The sequence below is a fragment of the Hemibagrus wyckioides genome, linkage group LG07 (assembly GCF_019097595.1).
Source record: "Hemibagrus wyckioides isolate EC202008001 linkage group LG07, SWU_Hwy_1.0, whole genome shotgun sequence".
Taxonomy (NCBI): Eukaryota; Metazoa; Chordata; class Actinopteri; order Siluriformes; family Bagridae; genus Hemibagrus; species Hemibagrus wyckioides.
The window spans coordinates 24,609,816-24,631,438 of NC_080716.1; the positions used below are offsets into that span (position 1 = coordinate 24,609,816).

The following is a 21,623-nucleotide window of genomic DNA, read 5'->3' on the forward strand; positions in this document are numbered from 1 at the left end:
TGGATCCTTCTGCAACATCAGCATGACAGAGTCTGACAACTAACAAACTATATATTATTCACCTCTAGTTCTCAGGTTCTCAAGAGATGCAGGGACGTGAGTGTGTCCTTAGATGGTTGAGCTATAACTCATCCATGTCCACTGAGGCATGAAGGACTGCAGTACTATTTCCTGGCTCCCGTTTACCCTCTTCTGCTGCTTCTCACCGCTCTTTATACGTCGTGCTGGCCCTGGCCGAGATCACTGTTTTGTCAGAAGTGCTCTACTGTGTAAAGCATTTTGTAAGTCTTATGGCTCATCATGTACTCTTCAGAGCATGAATCAGATTTAAGATAATGATTCTTTGTGGGTTTTAATGTTTGATGAATGTTCTGTTTGAGAAGAAGAGTACATGATCTAAGTGGTTAAGGAGAAAACCTAAAAGCAGATTTACTCTTTTCTCATCTAGGTTGTAAGATTAATTTATTGTGGTTCACTGTCTGCTGCAATGTGTAGCATAATATCTCCATCTGATCACAAAGGTGGAACTCTCCTCAGACCAAGGAGGTCAGAGCTGGTACTGATTAGAGTAATGCCCAGCTGGATCATTACAGTATATCAATAAAGAAGAAAGACAACAACCAACGAATACATAAACTCAGGTTTTGTGTTTAATGACACCTTCATTTTTTGCCAATTACACTGATTACAAGAAAATAATGTAAACAATAAAGACATTTCCATATCCAAAACATCCAGAATTTTGTGACAATTTTATTTTTCACATACATTATGCATTCATTTACCTCCTTCACACAACACACATTAATTACCCAATTACATTATTCATTCCTCTTTTCCACTATAAATAAACTTGACTATCGTGACATTTCTTCTTACTCTTTTTTTTATTCCTATTTTTGCTCTATTCTCTTGCGATATAATCCACCACTTTGGACTGCTGTGTGCTATAAACTGTAACCAAAAATATAACATTGATGATGTAATGTTCTCATCCCTTATACATACATATTTCCCCACAATCAGAAACATATTGAACTTCAGTTGTCTCAATTTTGGTTAAGACTAAACTTCTAAAATTACCACATGGAAATTCCACCTGCTCTCAGTGAGCTTTACACATTTGTGACTGAAACTCATTCAAAACCAAAAAATACAAATATTAAATTATTGACATTCTTATAATTATAACAAACACCATGGGTTACCAAGCGGTATTTTTAAACACACTCAATTTCCTCACCTATATCAATAAAGAAGAAAGACAATGATTAGTAAAGACATAAACTCGGGCTTTGTGTTTAATTACATTTCTCTGCTTTGTCTGAACATGATCTGTATGTTATATTGATGTCTGTATCTTTACTGTTGTCCCCTACAGAGCCAGGCACCATCTAGAGGTGGGATTTATCAGCTGCATTTCTGTGAACAGCTTTACTTACACACTGTACAAATATATACACTGTACAAAGGGCAGCATATCTCTACTGGGATCTCAAAAATAATCAGTTTATTAACTTTAAAAATATTTGCTCATGAGGAGAAGACCAAAATACCTGTGGACAGGTGAAGAAGTCTCATTGAGCGTTACAGAAATAACTTGATTGCCTCAAAAGGTTGTGCGACAAAATATTAAGTAAAGTGTACCAGCATTTTTGTCCAGGCCAGTTTCATTAGTTTGTTTTTTTAAAGGTTCTGTTAAACCACAATCCAAAAGAAATGTCAGATTTTCATTAATCTAGTCATTTTTATTCATTATTACTTTTGTCAGTGTCAAGTTATTTCACCCATTGTGGTTTTTACCTTCTTTAATGGAAGGGTACTACAAATTTGTCCACGTGTGTAACTCAGTATTCGTGCCTTGGGTCACAATAAGACCCAGAATACATTTAATAAGAAATAATCTCAACAAAAAATAAGAAAACGATTCAGATATGCTCAGTGTGAGAGTAAAGAAAGGACAGAATTATGGATTTAAACTCTTATCAAAAATGAAACCAGTGGGAGCTAAACCACAAACATGTCATTTCGTACTTCTATTTATTTACACCATTATTATTAGTATTTTTATTATCCAAAAACCTTTAGGTCGATAAAAGATATTAACCAAAGAGTTAGAGATAGTGCTTCTGGATACATCGAGACACCCTGTATATTACATCAACAACTATTTATCAGTTTAACAAAATGGATTTCTGTTATTTTTTCCTGCATAAATGAAGAGTGCCTCTATATTTAAGACATTTTTAACCAAACAAATACAAGTTGTGTTATAACATGTGGTGAAATATATCTACAAAATAAACTGAGAGATCTTTAGTAGCTGACATGAAGTTTATCCTCTCAAGTTTCTCACACTTAGACACTAAATATTTTTATTATTCGACGTCAAGTGTATCATATATATCATACATATTTCATATATATATATATATATATTTATATATATATATATTTCTCTATAAAAAAGGTGTAAAGAGGTAAAGAGGACTTTTACCTGCATCATGTAGGATTTCAGTCTGTCTATTAACTCTTCTCTCGGGCCTACAGAAAGAACAGCACAACACAAGTTCAGCATTTATACGATAAAATAGATATATTTTATAAAAATCCTCCAGTAGAAGCACTGAAAGTGAGTTAAAAGTAGGATTAAACTCATTGCTGAAAGACTGAGTAAACTATCCAGGAGCTCTGGAGCTCAACATTAGCTTCTTCCCCGTTTGTTTTCCACAAACATGGCGGACAGCAGGAGTCATTATTAATGAAACAGTATCTTTAGTGGGATCACGGTGTACAATACAGATGCAGAACAAGTGTTTTGTGACAAGACACTAATTATTAAGTAAAGCACCAAACTGCAGCTGTTTTTCTCCATTCAAGCTAATGCTAACGCTAATATCTATATGTGCTGCTGCTTGTTGTTAGCCAAGCTAGCTAACTGGTGCACTAACGCCTGAGTTTGATTTAGATTAGCTCATTTTTCTCACCCAGGACCAGCGCTCCGATCTCCGCCAGTTTGGCCTGTAACTCGGGGACTATTCATCCATCCATCCATTCTTTCATATTTTTTACCACTTATTCTACCCAGGGTCATGAGGGTCCTGCATCCTTTTTCAGGGGATCCTGGGCACAAAGCAGGGGACAGCCTGGACAGGGGTCCAATACATCACAGGGCACGCACACACACACACACACACACACACACCTCCAACCTGATGAGGCCCACTGTGGGGTTAAAAAACTGCACACACACAAACCAGTATTTTATTATACTAGTTATGCCACAAGCATTATTGAATCTTGAATAATCATGACTTTTCATGGCTTTTTTATTTTACATTTTTTACTTAATAATTCAACATTCACTAAAGATTAAAGCCAATGAGGAAGAATTCATGCACTGAAGAGTTCATCAAAAATTATCATCATGGAAAACTGGACCGGTTTTTCGAAGCATTTCATCACCACTGGAGTGAGTGGAACTGGCCAGTAGTCATTGAGACTGGAGATGTGGGGTTTCTTGGGCAGGGGTATTATGGTGGAGGACTTCAGACAGGGTGGAACAGTGGACTGGTACAGGGAATGGTTGAATATCTTGGTGTAGACTCTAGCCAGCTGGTCCACACAGTCCTTCAGCACATGTCCTGGGATGCCATCGGGTCCTGCAGCCTTCCTCGGGTTGACGACCCGCAGCGTGCGCTTGATCTCTTGCTCCTCCACTGTGAGGGCGGAGCTGCTGTTTATTGTTCTGTTGTTAAAGTGATGCTAAAAGGGGTCCAATTTTAGAATTTAGGATATGAACAGAGATGTGTGTGAACTGTTCAGAGCATTTACAGAAGAAATTTTGGGTTAGTGTGTGAGCCGTGCCAAGTTTGGTGGGAAAGTTCATTTATCTTATCTGGGTTATTAGATTAATTTGATAAAATACAGCATCATATGTAGCATTGTAGCACATATCTCCTGGTCACAAAGACAGAACTGCAATGTGTGTGTGTGTGTGTGTGTGTGTGCTCACACACATCTTCTATTTGCAGTTGTGGTTAGTTTCTGTTGGTCTTTTATAGAAACAAAAGGACTTAACCAGTCAGCATTAGTGACTCGTACCAACTAGGCTATTTTTTGATTATTATCATGGTCTCTGCAGCAAAGAATTAACCTGAATATCAAACAAACAGCTATACTTACACACAGTACAAGTATATACACTGTACAAAGGGCACCATATCTCTGATGAGTTAATGAACTATAATAGTATACTAATATAGTTTTATATTATATATATATATATATATATATATATATATATACACTGTATTGCCAAAAGTATTCGCTCACCTGCCTTGACTCGCATATGAACTTAATGACATCCCATTCCTAATTCATAGGGTTCAATATGACGTCGGTCCACCCTCTGCAGCTATAACAGCTTCAGCTCTTCTGGGAAGGCTGTCCACAAGGTTTAGGAGTGTGTTTATGGGAATTTTTGACCATTCTTCCAGAAGCGCATTTGTGAGGTCACACACTGATGTTGGACGAGAAGGCCTGGCTCTCAGTCTCCGCTCTAATTCACCCCAAAGGTGTTCTATCAGGTTGAGGTCAGGACTCTGTGCAGGCCAGTCAAGTTCATCCACACCAGACTCTGTCATCCATGTCTTTATGGACCTTGCTTTGTGCACTGGTGCACAGTCATGCTGGAAGAGGAAGGGGCCAGCTCCAAACTGTTCCCACAAAGTTGGGAGCATGGAATTGTCCAAAATGTCTTGGTATGCTGAAGCATTCAGAGTTCCTTTCACTGGAACTAAGGGGCCAAGCCCAGCTCCTGAAAATCAACCCCACACCATAATCCCCCCTCCACCAAACTTTACACTTGGCACAATGCAGTCAGACAAGTACCGTTCTCCTGGCAACCGCCAAACCCAGACTCGTCCATCAGATTGCCAGATGGAGAAGCGCGATTCGTCACTCCAGAGAACGCGTCTCCACTGCTCTAGAGTCCAGTGGCGGCGTGCTTTACACCACTGCATCCGACGCTTTGCATTGCACTTGGTGATGTATGGCTTGGATGCAGCTGCTCGGCCATGGAAACCCATTCCATGAAGCTCTCTGCGCACTGTTCTTGAGCTAATCTGAAGGCCACATGAAGTTTGGAGGTCTGTAGCGATTGACTCTGCAGAAAGTTGGTGACCTCTTCGCACTATGCGCCTCAGCATCCGCTGACCCCGCTCCGTCAGTTTACGTGGCCTACCACTTCGTGGCTGAGTTGCTGTCGTTCCCAAACACTTCCACGTTCTTATAATACAGCTGACAGTTGACTGTGGAATATTTAGGAGCGAGGAAATTTCACGACTGGATTTGTTGCACAGGTGGCATCCTATCACAGTTCCACGCTGGAATTCACTGAGCTCCTGAGAGCGACCCATTCTTTCACAAATGTTTGTAAAAACAGTCTGCATGCCTAGGTGCTTGATTTTATACACCTGTGGCCATGGAAGTAATTGGAACACCTGATTCTGATTATTTTGATGGGTGAGCGAATACTTTTGGCAATATAGTGTATATAGTATAGTATATACTATACTTATAGTTATGAAATAAAGTTTTGTTTGCTATTTGTTGTTAGAATGTTTGCAGGCATAGATGTAGGTCTGAATATCACATCAACTTGCACCAAATAGAAATCTTCCTCTTTTTCTCTTTTTCTGTAAGATGACAGGAAGTGTAGAGGCTTTAACACAAGCTACTGATCAGTCAGTCGTTTATTAGTGTGACAGAATGGAGCTGTGGTCACTCTGTGTGATGATCTGTGAGTAAATCTGTTTTCTTTATGTCTTCATTAGAGTGAGTGGTGGGTTAAAAATGTTCAAATGAAGTCTGATGTCCTGTGTGATGAGGTTAATATGTGTTTAGGACATTGTCTAGATTTAGTCTCTTAGTCTTTTTATTGTATATCCATAACATTTGTGTTAACTAGTATAAACTTTTTTTACTGTGTTTTATTTTGGTTTGATTTCTATGTAGAACAGCATTAATTCCAGCATTAATCCTTACAAGGACAGTGAGATAAATGTGTGTGTAGGATATAGGATAGTCTGAGTGTATAGATGAGAGTATAAACTGCTGTGTTTCTGCTAATGTTCTCAGTGAGAGTGCTGCTATATAACTGCTATTTAATGTGACTTTAGTGACTTTTATGTCTTTAACCCACAATAAATTTGCTGCACCTCTGCATTTAGTCCCTAATCATTAACGATAATGTGACTGCAATAGATGTTCACTAACATTCAAGAGTTTAAGATCACCTGTAAAGCTCATTGTTTTCCAGTTGTACACCAGGACCTCCCACTCCTTTTTCTGTACTGGTGTGAGCAGTTCATTAAGATAATTTCTTAGTATTAATATTTTAAGCCTTTAAACAAACACACAACTCCTGATGCTCCAGATACTAAATTAACCTAAAGAAGGACATTTTTATTCCTCCCTTAATCAGTACAACAGTCTTCATCTGTGAGAGCACTAAAGGGGTTTCTAATAATCATTTAGCCTTATAAAATGAATAATTTGGATTAGCACACATAGCATGAGATTGAAATAGAGTACTGATGGTTGCTGATAATGGGCTTCTGTGCGACAATGTAGATTTTGAAACAGTTAAAAATGAGATTTTCTTTGAAAAAACAAGGAAATTTCCAAGTGATCCCAAACTTTTGAAGGCTAATGTGGGTGATTAAATAATTTATAGTAGTTAACATTTTATTAATAAATACAGTGCAATTAAATCTGATATGTGAAAATAACAACTTTACAAACAGTACAGACTTTCCAGTATGAACTTTTTCCAGTATGTAGTATGAACTTCCCAGTATGAACTTTTTTCCAGTATGAATGCAGTTCAGCTTCAGATTAGATTAGATTAGATTAGATGCAATTTTATTGTCACTGCACATGTGGGTACAAGGCAACGAAATACAGTTAGCATCTAACCAGAAGTGCATTTCGCAGTGCAAATAATTAGCATATATAATAAGTATATAACAATAAATTTTGCATGCTCTGGTGGGACAACGCTTCCTGTAAATGTCCTCGATCTTAGGAAGTGGCACTCCTACGATGTGTCGTGCAGTTTTCCCCACCCTCTGCAGCGCTTTCCAGGCTGACACAGTGCAGTTCCCATACCAGACAGTGATACAGCTGGTCAAGATGCTCTCGATGGTGCAACGGTAGAAGTTCACCAGGATGTCTGAAGAGAGATGGTTCTTCCTCAGAGCCTGCAAGAAGAAGAGGCGCTGGTGAGCCTTCTTGACCAGACTGGAGCTGTTGGTAGTCCAGGAGAGATCCTCGGAGATGCGGATACCCAGGAATTTGAAGCAAGTGACATGGTCCACCACCTCTCCATTGAGATGAATAGGTGTGTGTGTGTCACCTTTCTCCTTCCTGAAGTCCACTATGAGCTCCTTGGTCTTCGGGGTGTTGAGCAGCAGGTTGTTGCCAGCACACCACGCAGCTAGACAGTCCATCTCCTCTCTATAAGCTGACTCATCGTTGTCTTTGATGAGTCCAATCACCGTGGTGTCATCTGCAAACTTGATAATTGTGTTGGAACTATGTACAGGCTTGCAGTCATAGGTGAAGAGAGAGTAGAGGAAGGGACTCAGCACACAGCCTTGTGGTACTCCGGTGCCAAGGATGAGGGTGGAAGAGCATTGGTGATCTATCTGAACATGCTGGGGCCTGTTAGTCAGAAAGTCCAGGAGCCAGTTGCATAGTGATGCGTTGATGCCCAGGTCTCCAAGTTTGGTGACTAACTTGGAAGGGATGACAGTGTTAAACGCTGAACTAAAGTCCAGGAAAAGCATTCTGGCATAGGTGTCTTTATTGTCCACGTGAGAGAGGACTGAGTGCAGCGCTGTGGAAACTGCGTCCTCCGTGCTCCTGTTCTGACGGTAAGCAAATTGATGAGGGTCAAGGGTGGCAGAAAGACAGGTTTTGAGGTGTCTTTGGAGGTGGTCTTAAGGCAGGTGGGCACAATAGCTTGGGCTAGAGACAGGTTGAATTAGTCTGTTAGGACCCCCGCCAGCTCCCCAGCACATGCTCTGAGGACGCGCCCAGGGATACCATCAGGCCCTGCTACTTTCCTTGCATTGATCCTGCTTAGTACTGCACTGACGTCATTAGTGGAGAATGTGAGTGGCTGGAAGTCTGCTGGGAGCTCGATTTTGATTGCTGGCTCCAGATTATCCCTTTCAAAGCGAGCATAGAAGTTGTTTAGCTCACTGAGAAAGGAGATATCAGTAGACGGGGGTGAAGGGTCGATGGGCCTGTAGTTGATAATGGCCTGAATGCCCTGCCACATCTGCTGGGAATTGGAGTTGGAGAAGTGTTCTTCAATACTCAGCTTGTAGCAGTACTTGGCCATCTTAATGCCCTGTTTCAGATTGGCCCTGGCTGTACTGTAGGCCTGTGTATCACCAGATCTAAAGGCAGCGTTGCGGGTCTTCAGTAAGAGGCGAACCTCTTTGTTCATCCAAGGCTTAGCAGATGTGGATTAAATTATGCATGAGACAGTAATGAGCTGTGTAGTGACCTGAGTGAAAGTAGCTTCTTTAAACACCACACATTATTGGAACAGGTAAATATTTTGCCTGTCTTATAGCTGAAGTGAAACTAAAAATATAGTTTTTTTTATTTTCAAGATTTGTTTTCTTAAAACTGCTGAAACTATTCTTGTCTTTGCTTATATTTTATAAGAAAAGGTTATAGAGTAGTCCACTTAATTGTAAATATAAATATCCATTTCAGCTGAAACTTTCAGTGCCAAACTTTGACAAAAACAGAAATTCACAATATATTTTTTATAGATAGATCTCTGGCTGCTATCATGACGTTTGACACAAACACCAGAATGATCTCATGGTTTCTGTTTCCTCTCATGGCTATTATAAACAGACAGGAGATGAGTTCTGAAACCATCATATGTAGCAGAAAATAACTTGTCAGATCATGTTCATCAGGTTATATTAAGGTCTCATACTGAATCATCTATACTAGAAATATTTTACTATATATGTGAAAAATCAAATGAATTCTACACTTAAATGTGAAATACAAAAAGTGATAAATTTGACAACAATTCTCTGTTCCTCTTCCCTTTTTAGTGTTTATTTCAATTATCCAGGTTGGAAAAGCTCAAGGTGATTTCTATATATTTTATTGCTTATGTTGTGTTGATATTGGATTTGTATTAAGATGGAGAAGATTATGTTTGTACATTGTCATGCAGAGTTTAAGATATTTACATTGACAGTCTGTGTTTGTGTTTTGACTTTTCCAGCAGATAATAAACCACTTCTGACTGTGCAGCCAAATTTATCACAAATATTCAGAGGAGAGACGGTTACACTCTCTTGTAGAATTTTGGGAGGAAGTGGACCATACTACTGGTACAAAGATGGTGTTCATGTTCACCTCTCTGCTGAAAAGGACTACACTATAAAAATAGATCAGAGTCACAGTTACAGATGTTACGGTTTTAAGAATGGATGGTCAACAGCAAGAAGTAATGAAGTGACTCTCTCAGTGATAGGTACATGTCTGATCTTACACTCCTGTAACATGCACTCATACATAATCGTTACAAAACACACTGATTCAATATCAGATGGTCAGAGAAGGGTGTGTTTGACTGATTTGATGTATTTGGTGTAACTGCAAAGAGAGACCAAAAGCTGTTGTGACTCTGCAGCCTGATGGAGAGATATTCAGTGGAGAGAAAATCATTTTAACATGTGAAATATGAAGACATGCATACATTGTGGATGGGAAATGGATGTACAACTGGTATAAAGATGGTGTCCAACTTTCTGACCCTGTTGAGAACAGAGAATATTCATTTACTGCTGTAGAGTCTTTCAGTGGTAAATATACCTGCAGTGGACAGAGAAAAAGTGACTCACAGACGTCAGAGACCAGCACTGCTGTTACACTCACTGTGTCAGGTGTGTGTGTGTGTGTATGTGTGTGTGTGTGTGTGTGTGTCTTCTTCACACCAGTATATATTAACTTCAGCATCACATCACTACATTTAGTGCAGATTAAGATTACACGTTTACTTACACTCATGAAAATGTCTCTTTGTTCCTCCTGGATAACTTAATGGTTTGAGGTGAGTGAGCTCAGCACTTCCTTAGATATTAGTTTTAGTTCTTTATTTACTTCCTGTTCCAGTCATTCAATGCTCTTTTAGAGGAATTATGGCAGGTCTGCCTCTTTTTCTCATCTCTGCCACAGTTTCTTCTGATCATGGCACAGTGTGCTTCTTGTTGAAATCTTTTACTCTACTGTACACTGTGTGAAAGATTCTGTTTATATACAACACGAGCTGGCAGTAATCAAGCCTGGGTGTGTCTAGTCTGTTGAACTTAGCTATCAATAAAATCAATAAAAACAGAGTAACTGTTATAGTAATTTAGTAAGTTGGGCATTATATTTTTACACAGAGCCAAATGGTGTTGGATTTTTTCATTCATAAACAGTATTTAAAAAACCTGTATTTGTCTACTTGCCTTTGTCTTTTAATTTTTTTTTTTAATCTGAACTCTTTAATTTTGTATTAAAGTAGATGAAATCAGGAAGAGGGCAAATTCCACTGCATTTACTAAAAAATACTTTGACAGTTATTAATGGAATATTTATTCATGGGGAGTGTTTTTACAGTGTATTAGTAACAGCATGTCTCTGTCTGTAGCAGTGTAGTATTGATTAGTGAGATAAACACTCTGAGAGCAGCACATGAACTGTGTGTTTCACCTCCAACTACAGAAAAACCTAAACCTAAACTCACATCAAACCATGAAGGAGATGTACTGACAGGAAACTCAGTGACTCTGTCCTGTACACTGAAGCTACAGTCTGCTGGATTGAAGTTTTACTGGATCAAACCCACACAGAGCTCTGAGACTGAGACTGAAACAGACTCCTACACCATCAGTTCAGTTAGAGTCTCTGATGGAGGTCAGTACAGGTGCAGAGCTGGAAGAGGAAACCCAGTCTACTACACACACTACAGTGATTCACTCTGGGTAAATGTTACTGGTGAGTAGTGTTTAAAAAAGTTTGCAATGTTTAAATAAATATATACAACCTGTGCAAAAGTTTCTGAACCATGTAAAGAAATCATGTAAAAATGAACTAAAAATTATGAAATTAAATGTTTCTACATTAAAAAACAGAGAAAGAAAAGTGACTAGTAAGTCAAACCCCAACAGCTTAATTATGTTTGTCTGAAAAGGTGTTTATTTTGAAATATAATGCTTTTTTTTCCTATATATTTTAGGCAATGTTTGTAAAATAAAAAAATGTTTTTATTGTGGCTCAATAATGCAAAGGTCATAGAATAAATATCAATAACAAAATTTCTACTACAGCAGGGTGCTCAAGACATTTATACAGTACACTTGTTAATGAACTTTAGGTAACATTATTACATATACACTATACCATCACTAATTATTAGACTAATCACAGAGTAATGACAGTAGAATCAGAACTGTATTTATTACAGTGTTTATTTTGTGGTGTTAATAATAAGATTATGTTTCTACAGAGAGTCCTAAAGCTGTGGTGACCATAAAGCCTGACAAACATGTGTTCAGAGGAGAGACTGTGACTCTCAGGTGTGAAATACAGGGAGGAGGAGACACTGAGTGGACATACAGCTGGTATAAAAATTATGAACTCTACGGAGAACACAAAATACAGGAGTTCAGCATCTGGTCAGTTAGAAATGAAGACAGTGGTAACTACACCTGCAGAGGGAGGAGAAGCAGTGACACTCAGGGCTCAGAGATCAGTGATGCTGTTACTCTCACTGTATCAGGTGAGTGTGTGAGTTTGTGTTATCTTGTCATTAATTATATGTAAACTTTGTATGATTTTACATTTTTGTTGTCCATCAGATGTAGCAGAGGCAGTAGTGAGTGTGTCTCCATCGAGCTGGCTGACTGAAGGAGATTCAGTGACTCTAAGCTGTGAGGTTAAACACTCCTCTACAGGCTGGACATTCAGCTGGTACACATTTGTGTCCTACAGAGACAGTCAGGGTTTCATCAGGTACAGAGCATTGCTCCTCTCAGACAGCAGCAGAGGATCTGGAGGCTCCTACACTCTCAGTCCTGTTACTCTGAATCACACAGGAGTTTATGTGTGCAGAGCAGAGAGAGGAGTCTTTCACACACCTTACAGCAAACTACAGCCACTGTGGATCACTGGTGAGGAAATAAAACATTGTTGAGTTTAATCAGAGTAAATATGTGTAAATGAATGAATAAATGAATAAATAGTGAATTTATTAAATAAAGAGTAACACACATCTAGAGGAGGTTCAGGACTACATTATTTTCATATAGCAGTCTGGTCTGAAGAGGTTTATGTAGCATGTAGTTACAGGGGGTCTCCTTGTGGTCTGAAAAGTAGGCAAGTAACTGTCCAAAATTGTGCTTGCAGTTAAATGCATATGTTTTGGTGAGATGACAAATTATACAAAAACAAATCATTAATGATTTGATTTGTTAAATAAATTAGTAAGTATAAAATTGGTATTATGATCTACTGCTTGATTAAGCAATATTTAATATTATTTTAATTAATTTTAAGCAATATTTCCATATTAATAACTAACCATATTACTTCCCATCAGTGCTGACATCCTTGTGAGTTTTCATCATGTTAATACTACATGAATTAATCACACTTGATATACTTTTTAAACATTTTTTCTGCAAATTATGCATATTATTTTTTTCTAGAATCTAACTTACCACATATTCCTTTCTCTCAGTATTTGCTTAAATGTATTTTATTAGCCCTTCTTTTCCATAGTGAGATTATTTTCTAATCTCAGAGCCTATATGATTGTTGCTACATCTGATCTCTCTTGATTATACAAATTACTTTGTTAAACAAAAGTCTATTTCTAAACCTATTTTTTCTTCAGGGGTCTCCAACCTTTTTTCCTCTAATATCATTATCAATACATTGTTATATTATTATTAGATAGATAGATAGATAGATAGATAGATAGATAGATAGATAGATAGATAGATAGATAGATAGATAGATAGATAGATAGATAGATAGATAGATAGATAGATAGATAGATAGATAGATAGATAGACACTTTATTCATCCCACTCAGAAATTTACAAATGTATTTACATATCTTATTGCCATAAACCAAACCAGCTGAATAAGCTATTTTTCTGTAAACTTGAGTAAAAAATGTCAATAATGAACAGTCATAATTTGCTATAATTCATTTTAAATTCACATAAGCAGCATGTTAATTGTGGAGTTGAGTTAAATGATTTAACACAATGGGTTTGCTGACAAGATTTATTAGTTATTATTGTCAGATTTCATTCATTCACATGGATTGTTACTTATTAGTCCTCTGGCACATACCCTAATGACCCGAAGACTGCAAAAGACTCTTTTCTTAATAAATTGGACCACCTTTAATATTGAAGGTAATAATAATTTTGAAAACAGAGACCTGAAATTGTAGAGTATGATTTGTCTTTGATTTGATTTGATCAATTTTATACATATTTTATGTACTTTTAGGTGAACTACTCAGAAGTGAGATCGATGTGTTGGAGACCTCTGTCTTTGATTATTCATACTCTGCTTTACAACTCCCGGTGTATGAACATTCAGCTGTGCTGTCCTGTAACATAAAATAATATATCTCTGTTAATGAGTCCTGTAATAACTTTTTTTTTAAAGTAGTGAGGCGGGTGAAACAGACTCTAAATAATCTAATTGAAGCAATTAGGTTTAGTAATTGGATTAATTTTTAATTTTACACATGATAATAAACTGTACATATACAGGAACATTATAATAAAATCATTAAACATTTGAATCATAATGATTTCATAATAAAATGTAAATTATATGTGTATTTCAGGTGAATCTCCTCCAGTGTCTCTGATCATCAGTCCGAGCAGAACTCAACACTTTACTCCTGACTCTCTCTCACTGAGCTGTGAGGACCAGAGTGACTCTACTGGATGGACAGTGAGAAGATACAGATACAGTGAGGAATTGGTCACTTGTTCATCAGTTTCAGGATCTACATGTAACATCAGCTCCCTCTCTACATCACACACTGGAGTTTACTGGTGTCAGTCTGAATCTGGAGGATGCAGTAATCCTGTCAACATCACAGTGCACTGTGAGTCTTCAATGTTCTCATCTGTAACAGATTTACAATATACAGGACTAGAGATAACACTTTTAAACTCTACTGAATCAGTGTAAAGAAATGATCATTGTGTTACACTCTCTCTGATATTTACCACTGATAGAGCTCTCTGTGTTAAATTCATTACTGTATTTTACACACATTCTATTTTCAGTGTCTTCTTTCTCTTTCCTACAGATGGTACTGTGATCCTGGACAGTCCTGTCCATCCTGTGACTGAGGGTCATCCTCTGACTTTACGCTGTTTATCTCGCAGCAAAAACATCCCAGACTCTGGTGTTGATTTCTATAAAGATGATTCCATCCTCCAGTCCCAGACTACAGGAGAGATGACCATCAGTAGTGTCTCAAAGTCAGATGAAGGTTTCTACCACTGTAAACACCCAGAGAGAGGAGAGTCACTGAAAAGCTGGGTTTCAGTCAGATTGAAAAGTAAGCTGGATTTGATTTTTTTCTAACAATAATATTTAAAATGTGTAGTCATTACTACTACTACTGAAAGTAATGATAATAATAATAATAATAATAATAATAATAATAATAATAATAATAATAATAATAATAATAATAATACATTTAATTTATATATCAGGTAATATAAAAAGAGTAGGATAAAGACTAGCAGGAGTGAGGGTTAAGTGATGGCACAAAATTTGTTTTTAAGCTAAGTTAAAACCCTTGGGGTGGATGATACTAAATATTCTGCCCATTAATAGATCAGTAGTGGTGAACCTAAGACATAAGACATAAGCCATCTCTTGCTTACTGTGTGAAAAATAAGAGTTTCTTTCAAAGGAAGTAAAGGTTCATTTGAAGAGAACATTCGTAGAAAGTTAAACATTTGTAGAAAGTTGAACGTTTGTAGAAGGTTAAACAGTACTGAAATGTCAGCAGCTTTTTTATCTGTGTCTTTTTCTTTCATCTGTCTCAGGTCCTGGGTCCAACATTGTACCAGTAGCTGTGGCTGTGGGACTGAGTTTGGCCTTGCTGTTCATCATCCTTTTACTGATCCTGCTGTGGAAACACAAATCCAACAAAGGTCTGATAATTATGGTTTCACTAAATTCTACACTAAGCATAGTGGATAAATCATGAAATTATTTACATTACACAAATATGGGAATAACTTTTCAATAATTAATCTTATTACACTTTATTTTACATATTCTTAATTACAAATTAAATACAAAATAACACTTCTACTAAATATGAAATAGTTATAAGCTAATAAATAGGAAAATAATCACATTGTATTTACAGTTACACAGTTTGGTATTATTTATTAATCTTTACATTTAGATTTCACAAAATAGCGCTCCCTAAACTATTGTTTGTCTGGTTTGTAAATTGAAGAAATGAAGAATTTCTGTCTTGTCATACAGGAAAGGACAGAGGCATACAGCAGAACAGCAATCAGACACCAGGCCAGAGTCAGTCAGGAGCTGAGGATTCTCAGTCAGGAAACACACCGCTTCAAACCGGTCAGACAGTGTGTCACATCATCAATACTTTCCTTATGTATACAGTAATTCAATATAAGAATATATTCATACTAACAAGTTCAACAGCAATCATTTCACTGGAATTACTTTCAAAAAGGTCACAAAATCTACATTATTCTCTTTGATTTGATTTTTTTCTCTAGGGAGTGAACACATTTATGCCACCATGGACAATGCAGGTAAAAGTGAAATAGATTTCTCTATTTCATTATTTCATTTAAAATTTTTCTAATTACTCTCAAAGGAATAAATCTCAAAATAAACCCATACATTAAATACAGTAAATCTCCTGTCATGATTCCACTGTGAAAAATATTAACAAAAAGAAACACTTTCATTGAAATAATCACAAACAAAACACCAATTTACTGTAAATTAACAGACCAAGAAAATATAAGCATCATCTTAGGTCAGGGCCACACTGAAGCCTTCGCTGCAAAACATATGTAAAATATGGGTGGTGGTAAGACTCTGGGTTGTTGATTGGAAGGTCTTGGTTCAAGCCCCAAAACCACCAAGCTGCCACTGTTGAGCCCTTGACCAAGGCCCCAACCTCCCTGCTCCAGGGATGCTGCATCATGGCTGACCCTGTGCTAAGGGTGGAATATGTGAAGACAGAATTTCACTGTGTAGTAATGTATATGTGTCAAATAAAGGCTACTTAACTTATGTGACAGCCTGAGGAACAGTAAGAGACCAAGGGTCCTGCACACAATGAACATACACCATACAGAACATATCCAAACAGGTCAAAGCTGTGTTTGTTTTGTTTTGTTCACTGTCAATGCAGATCATGATGCTGGACCCAGTGATGTAACTTACGCTCAGCTTGAACTGAAGCCACAGAAAAAGCAAGGTAAAGACAAAAAAATACATATAATTCAGTCGAACACCTGTATGTACGTAACCTTTTAATGTTTACTGATAAATTAACCAATTTTAACCAATTTACTATTTGAACCAATTCATTTAGCTAACCTCTGTCATGCAATTCAGATGGATTTTAGTTGACTGTGGATATTAATTCAGGGTTTCTTGTTCTTGTTATCTAGTAAAAGCCATTGTTGAACCTGATACTGTTTACTCAGAGCTGAAGCAGAACACATAGGTAAGAACACATAGGTTGTCTGTTTACAAATCTCAAACTGAGTGAGAAATACTTTAATACTGTAATAACACACATGACAGTTTTTCCTTAAATAATAATTTAGCACTATTTAGTACTTTTTTTTTTTTAGAATTACCGTATGTAGAGAAATATGCATTTTTCCTTTTAAATGTTTCTTACTGATTTGCTGTTTGCTTAATATATAATAAATATATCTTTAAATATGTTAAAACCTGAAATCTAAAACATCTCTAAATGATCATTCATAGGTGCTGAAGGTGTGTGTAGAAATCTGAAGAGATGAGAGAGAAATCTGAAGAGAGAGAGAGAGTTCATCTTGTTCATGTGTGCATTTACAATAAAATTAGAGTGAGATTTGTTTATACATGAACTTTTCACTTAATTGGCTTAAACTGGATGAAGGAAGAGGAATATATTTTAGCAATGATCTAAAGTATTTAATCTAAACTAGAGAAAATAAAGAACATAAATAGTGAAAATAGTGTCTTTATGCTGGGTTTTATTTGTAAAACCTCTTTATAAAATATTTAATTGTGTGTATAGTCACATAGTTCAACCTCAGTCAGGCTTGTAAGTTATACTGCATTTAAGGCATTGTTACAATATGCAATTTCCTCCACATCTGGCTAAAACTCACCAAAAACACCTCCTCTAATAGAAATTTGTACTCGTCATCTTGGGGTCTTCTCAGTTATCAGTTCTTTCTCTGTTTACAGAAAGACATTAAATCATTAAACTGTGAACAGTGTAAAATCCCCCTTCTATACATTGTAATTAGTTTATAACAGTATTTGCTTTAGGTCAGTTAATATACAAACACCTGGGCATACTAATAGCTTGTTGCTAAGCTACTCACTGTTGTCCACTGTCCTTAAACTGTTTCATGAATGTAAATGTTAACATAGCTTTTTTATGAGCTTTACTGTACATGCTCCATCCTGATCCTACCCATTTACAGGCAGAAGCTGAAACAGGAAGCCCCCTCTCTCAGGAGAACACAAGTGCTGCTCGGACCAATCAGATTCTCTGATACAGGATTGTTTTGATCATTTGACCTGAGAGACTTTCTTATGCCTGCAGTGAGGCATATTCGGATACTGTAACGTGATTCTTCAGGAAATGCATAAAAGCTTTAAATCTCCCTAAATCAGAGCTTAATTAAAGGCACTCTTATAAAAACATCCTCTGTAAAACCATCAAAACAACAACGCAGTCTCACACAAGAATCACGATTCAACACCACAGACACAAGAGACATGTAGCATGTAATTAACAATATCACAATGAAATAAACACTCCGCTATGAACAAAGCTTCCTCTCTATGCTTGCTTCAACACAAACAACCCCACAACTCCCCACATAGAGAGCTCCCAATACTGCAGAGGTTACACACTCTGTCTCTGCTTCACTCACACTTAACCAATGATGAAGAAAGCTCACCAGCACCTCTTCTTCCTCAGACTGTGGAGGATGTTTGGTATGAGCCCCAGCATCCTGAAATCATTTATAACCTGCATCTTGACTGGCTGCGTCACTGTCTGGTACAGGAGCAGCACATAACCACAGAGCTCTGCAGAGAATCCTGCAGACATAGTTGGTCTGTTGGTCTTTCTTAGAAACAAATAAGGCCTGAACCAGTCAGCATTAGTGACTTATACCCACTAGGCTATTTTACGATTATCATGGTCTCTACAGCAAAGAATTAACCTGAATTTTGCTGTACTTACACACTCTACAAATACACACTGTACAAAGTCTCAAAAATAATCAGTTAATCAAACATTCCTATAGTGTTTAACTTGGTGAGGTGAGTTGAAAATGTTGTTTCTCTCTAACCATGATGAGGAGGAGTTGATTTGCTCTTCAAAGCATGAATAGGATTTAAACCAATGCTTCTTCATGGGCTTCAATCTTTAGTCAATGTTCAGTAGAAAAGGAAGAGTATGTGATGCGAGTGACTAAGGAAAAAATTAAAACAAACAAACAGAAAAACATTATAAGTCATGATTATTCACCTGTTATGCTTGTTGCATAACCAGTATAATAAAATATCGGTGTAAGTGTGTGCAATTTCTTAACCCCACAGTGGGCCTCATCAAGCTGGAGATGAACTGATTTATGTGGAAATTGTTCATGCAAGACTTAGGTATGAAATAGTTTCTTAGGTATTAAATAGTTCTTTATTACTTATGGAGTAAGCTTAAAGGGTCCTAAAAGGGGCTTACTTTAGCAATCAGGATATGAACAGATATATGTGTAAATTATTCAGAACATTTACAAAAATGTTGGATTAATGGGTGGGCCGTGTCAAGTTTGGTGGGGACGTGCACTTATCCTGTCTAGGCTGTAAGATTAATTTGACATAATACACTGTCTACTACTGTGTGTAGCATCATGTCTCCTTCTGAGCACAAAGAAGGAACTAAAATGTGTGTGTCTGTGTGTGTGCTTCATTAAGAGGTTGTGGTTAGTTTCTGTTCATCTGTTTACTCCCTGTGAGGAAAGGAAAGCCAAGTATGTGACCAGTTTATTTTTAAAAAACAAGAAACATTCCTGAAAGTGTATGGTTCAGTCTAGGTTTTGTTAGTGATGGTGGAAGAAACTGAGTATTTCTGATTGTTTTGAATATTTTAACTGAATGATTAATTTTCTGTTCTTTTAAATTCCAGTTATATTGAAAGAACAGGAAAGAGGTTTTACATATTCTTTTTAGTATAAAGACAGTCTACCATCTTTAGAATCTTTCAGGAATAATTTCTGTAGTGTTGGGGAGCATAAGTTATATTACGTCTTTCTAACCACAGTGGTTAGTTCTGATGTACTCTCCAGTATGTGAATCAGAATTAAGCTCATGATTTTTTTGTCCGCTTGAATCTTTGATGATTGTTCTGTATGTGATGAAAAGTACATGATCTAAATCGTTAAGCTTTCTAGAAGCTTAGTCTAAATAATGATTAAAGCTTGTGTTTTATTTTGCTCTTGTAGTTTGTGTTGATTTACTTGTGTTTTTTCAGGTTTCTTCATAGGAATTGTGTTTCAACAGCATTTCCTCATAAACTATGACACAATCTACATTTGTGAGAAAATCACAGGGAAGTGGTTTCTCTTTGCTTTTTGAAAAAGGAAAACATTTTTTTGCTTGAATATGAGTTGATTTCTGCAGCACAAGGACGATTGTAGTTTAACTGAGGCATGTTGGAACAACAGCAATGCTCAGAGAGATGTTGAAAGTGTCAGTGAACACATCCACTAGCTAGTCTGTGCATTCCCTGGGCACACTGACAAGAATGTTGTCTGGTCCAGCAGACCTCCATGGGTTAACTCTTTGTAGAGTTTTCCTCACATCAGGCATGGTTAGACAGGGCACCTGATTGTTGGGAGGGGGGATGGTCTTCCTTGCTGACACATCATTCTGCACCTCAAACCAAGTTTAGAAGTTTAGCGCATCTGGAAGGGAGGCATTACTGTCACAGTTAGGTAAAGTTGTCCTGTAGTTGGTGATCGCCTGGATGCCCAGCCACATGTTGAGTGTCACCTCTGTCTTGAAAATGGCTTTGAATTCTCTGGGTGTGCACCACATGAAGGGGTGGAAATTGTAAGTAATGTGAAAATGTGCAAGTATGGATAGCTTTTCCTTTCAGTGTGTGTTTAATTTGTGTTTAATTTTGGGTCACTGGCTTTCTGAAGCGTTGAAATTTCAAATCTCTTCTATCATTGATCGTTTGCATCTCTCTAATCTTTTCTTAAGTATATAGACAGTCTACCATCTTCAGGATCTGTGTGTTATTTGAGGTCACTCTCTCTATTAGAAGATAAAAAGTTCAGACTATAGTTTCAAGGATTGTTTCTATAGTGTTTTAATTGAACTTGTACATGAACTGTTAATCAGAAAATTTAGAAACAGCTTTGTAAGTACTCTTTAAAGTTGCATTTTTGTTGCTATAAACTTCCATGAAAAAGACTATCTTGAAAAACATGTGTTTTAATTTAATTTAATTTTAGTTTATTGTGGTTACTTAGTAAGCTCATGTGTTTGTGACAATCCCTTTTTTTGCACAAATGCTCAACTACAGTGAGAATGTACACTGGTTGGCACTATTTTTTCTGTCTGCGCTGTAGTGTTGTGTGTGTGTTATGTGTAGAATCTGGAATCTACCCTCTTTAGGGTTTGTGTGTTATTTTGCATCTTGACTCCACAAGGGGCTTCATTTTTCAAACCAGATATGATATAAATTGTTCTTAAGAGAATCCAGAATTTAAAATCTACCATCTTTAGGTAGGTAGTGTATTGTTTTTCAGGTGTGTGTTGTGTATTATTTTGTATTATGACTTTCTTAGTTATTAAATAGTTAAGGTTTTACATTGAGAGATCTGAGTGTGAATCAGCATTAAGCTCATGATTCTTTCATGTATTTATGATCTTTATTTCTTATAAAAGGTTCCTGATCAGTGTTGGCAACAAAACAGATGTTGTTTTTAGATTTATATTTTATGATTCTGTGGTTAAAGTGATGCTAAAATTTAGGCATTCTTCAGAGCATTTACACGAGTACATTTGGATTAATGGGTGAGTCGTGCCAAGTTTAATGGGAAAGTTCACTTATTCCATATAGGTTGTATGATTCATTTGAAGTAATACACTGTCCACTACTGTGTGTAGCATCATACACACTGGTGTGTGCGTGTGTGTGCATGTGTGAGTCAGTGTATGCATGTCCTTTTACAATTTGT

At 37.0% G+C, this 21,623-nt stretch overlaps 3 pseudogenes; all 3 read left to right on the plus strand.

The window, feature by feature from the left end:
• Positions 1 to 300: 300 nt before the first annotated feature.
• On the plus strand, positions 301 to 398 carry LOC131356981 (small nucleolar RNA U3; annotated as a pseudogene).
• Positions 399 to 9,130: 8,732 nt separating this feature from the next.
• The window catches only part of LOC131356276 (basement membrane-specific heparan sulfate proteoglycan core protein-like), a 40,272-nt pseudogene continuing 27,779 nt past the window's right edge, over positions 9,131 to 21,623 (plus strand).
• On the plus strand, positions 19,628 to 19,814 carry LOC131356971 (small nucleolar RNA U3; annotated as a pseudogene).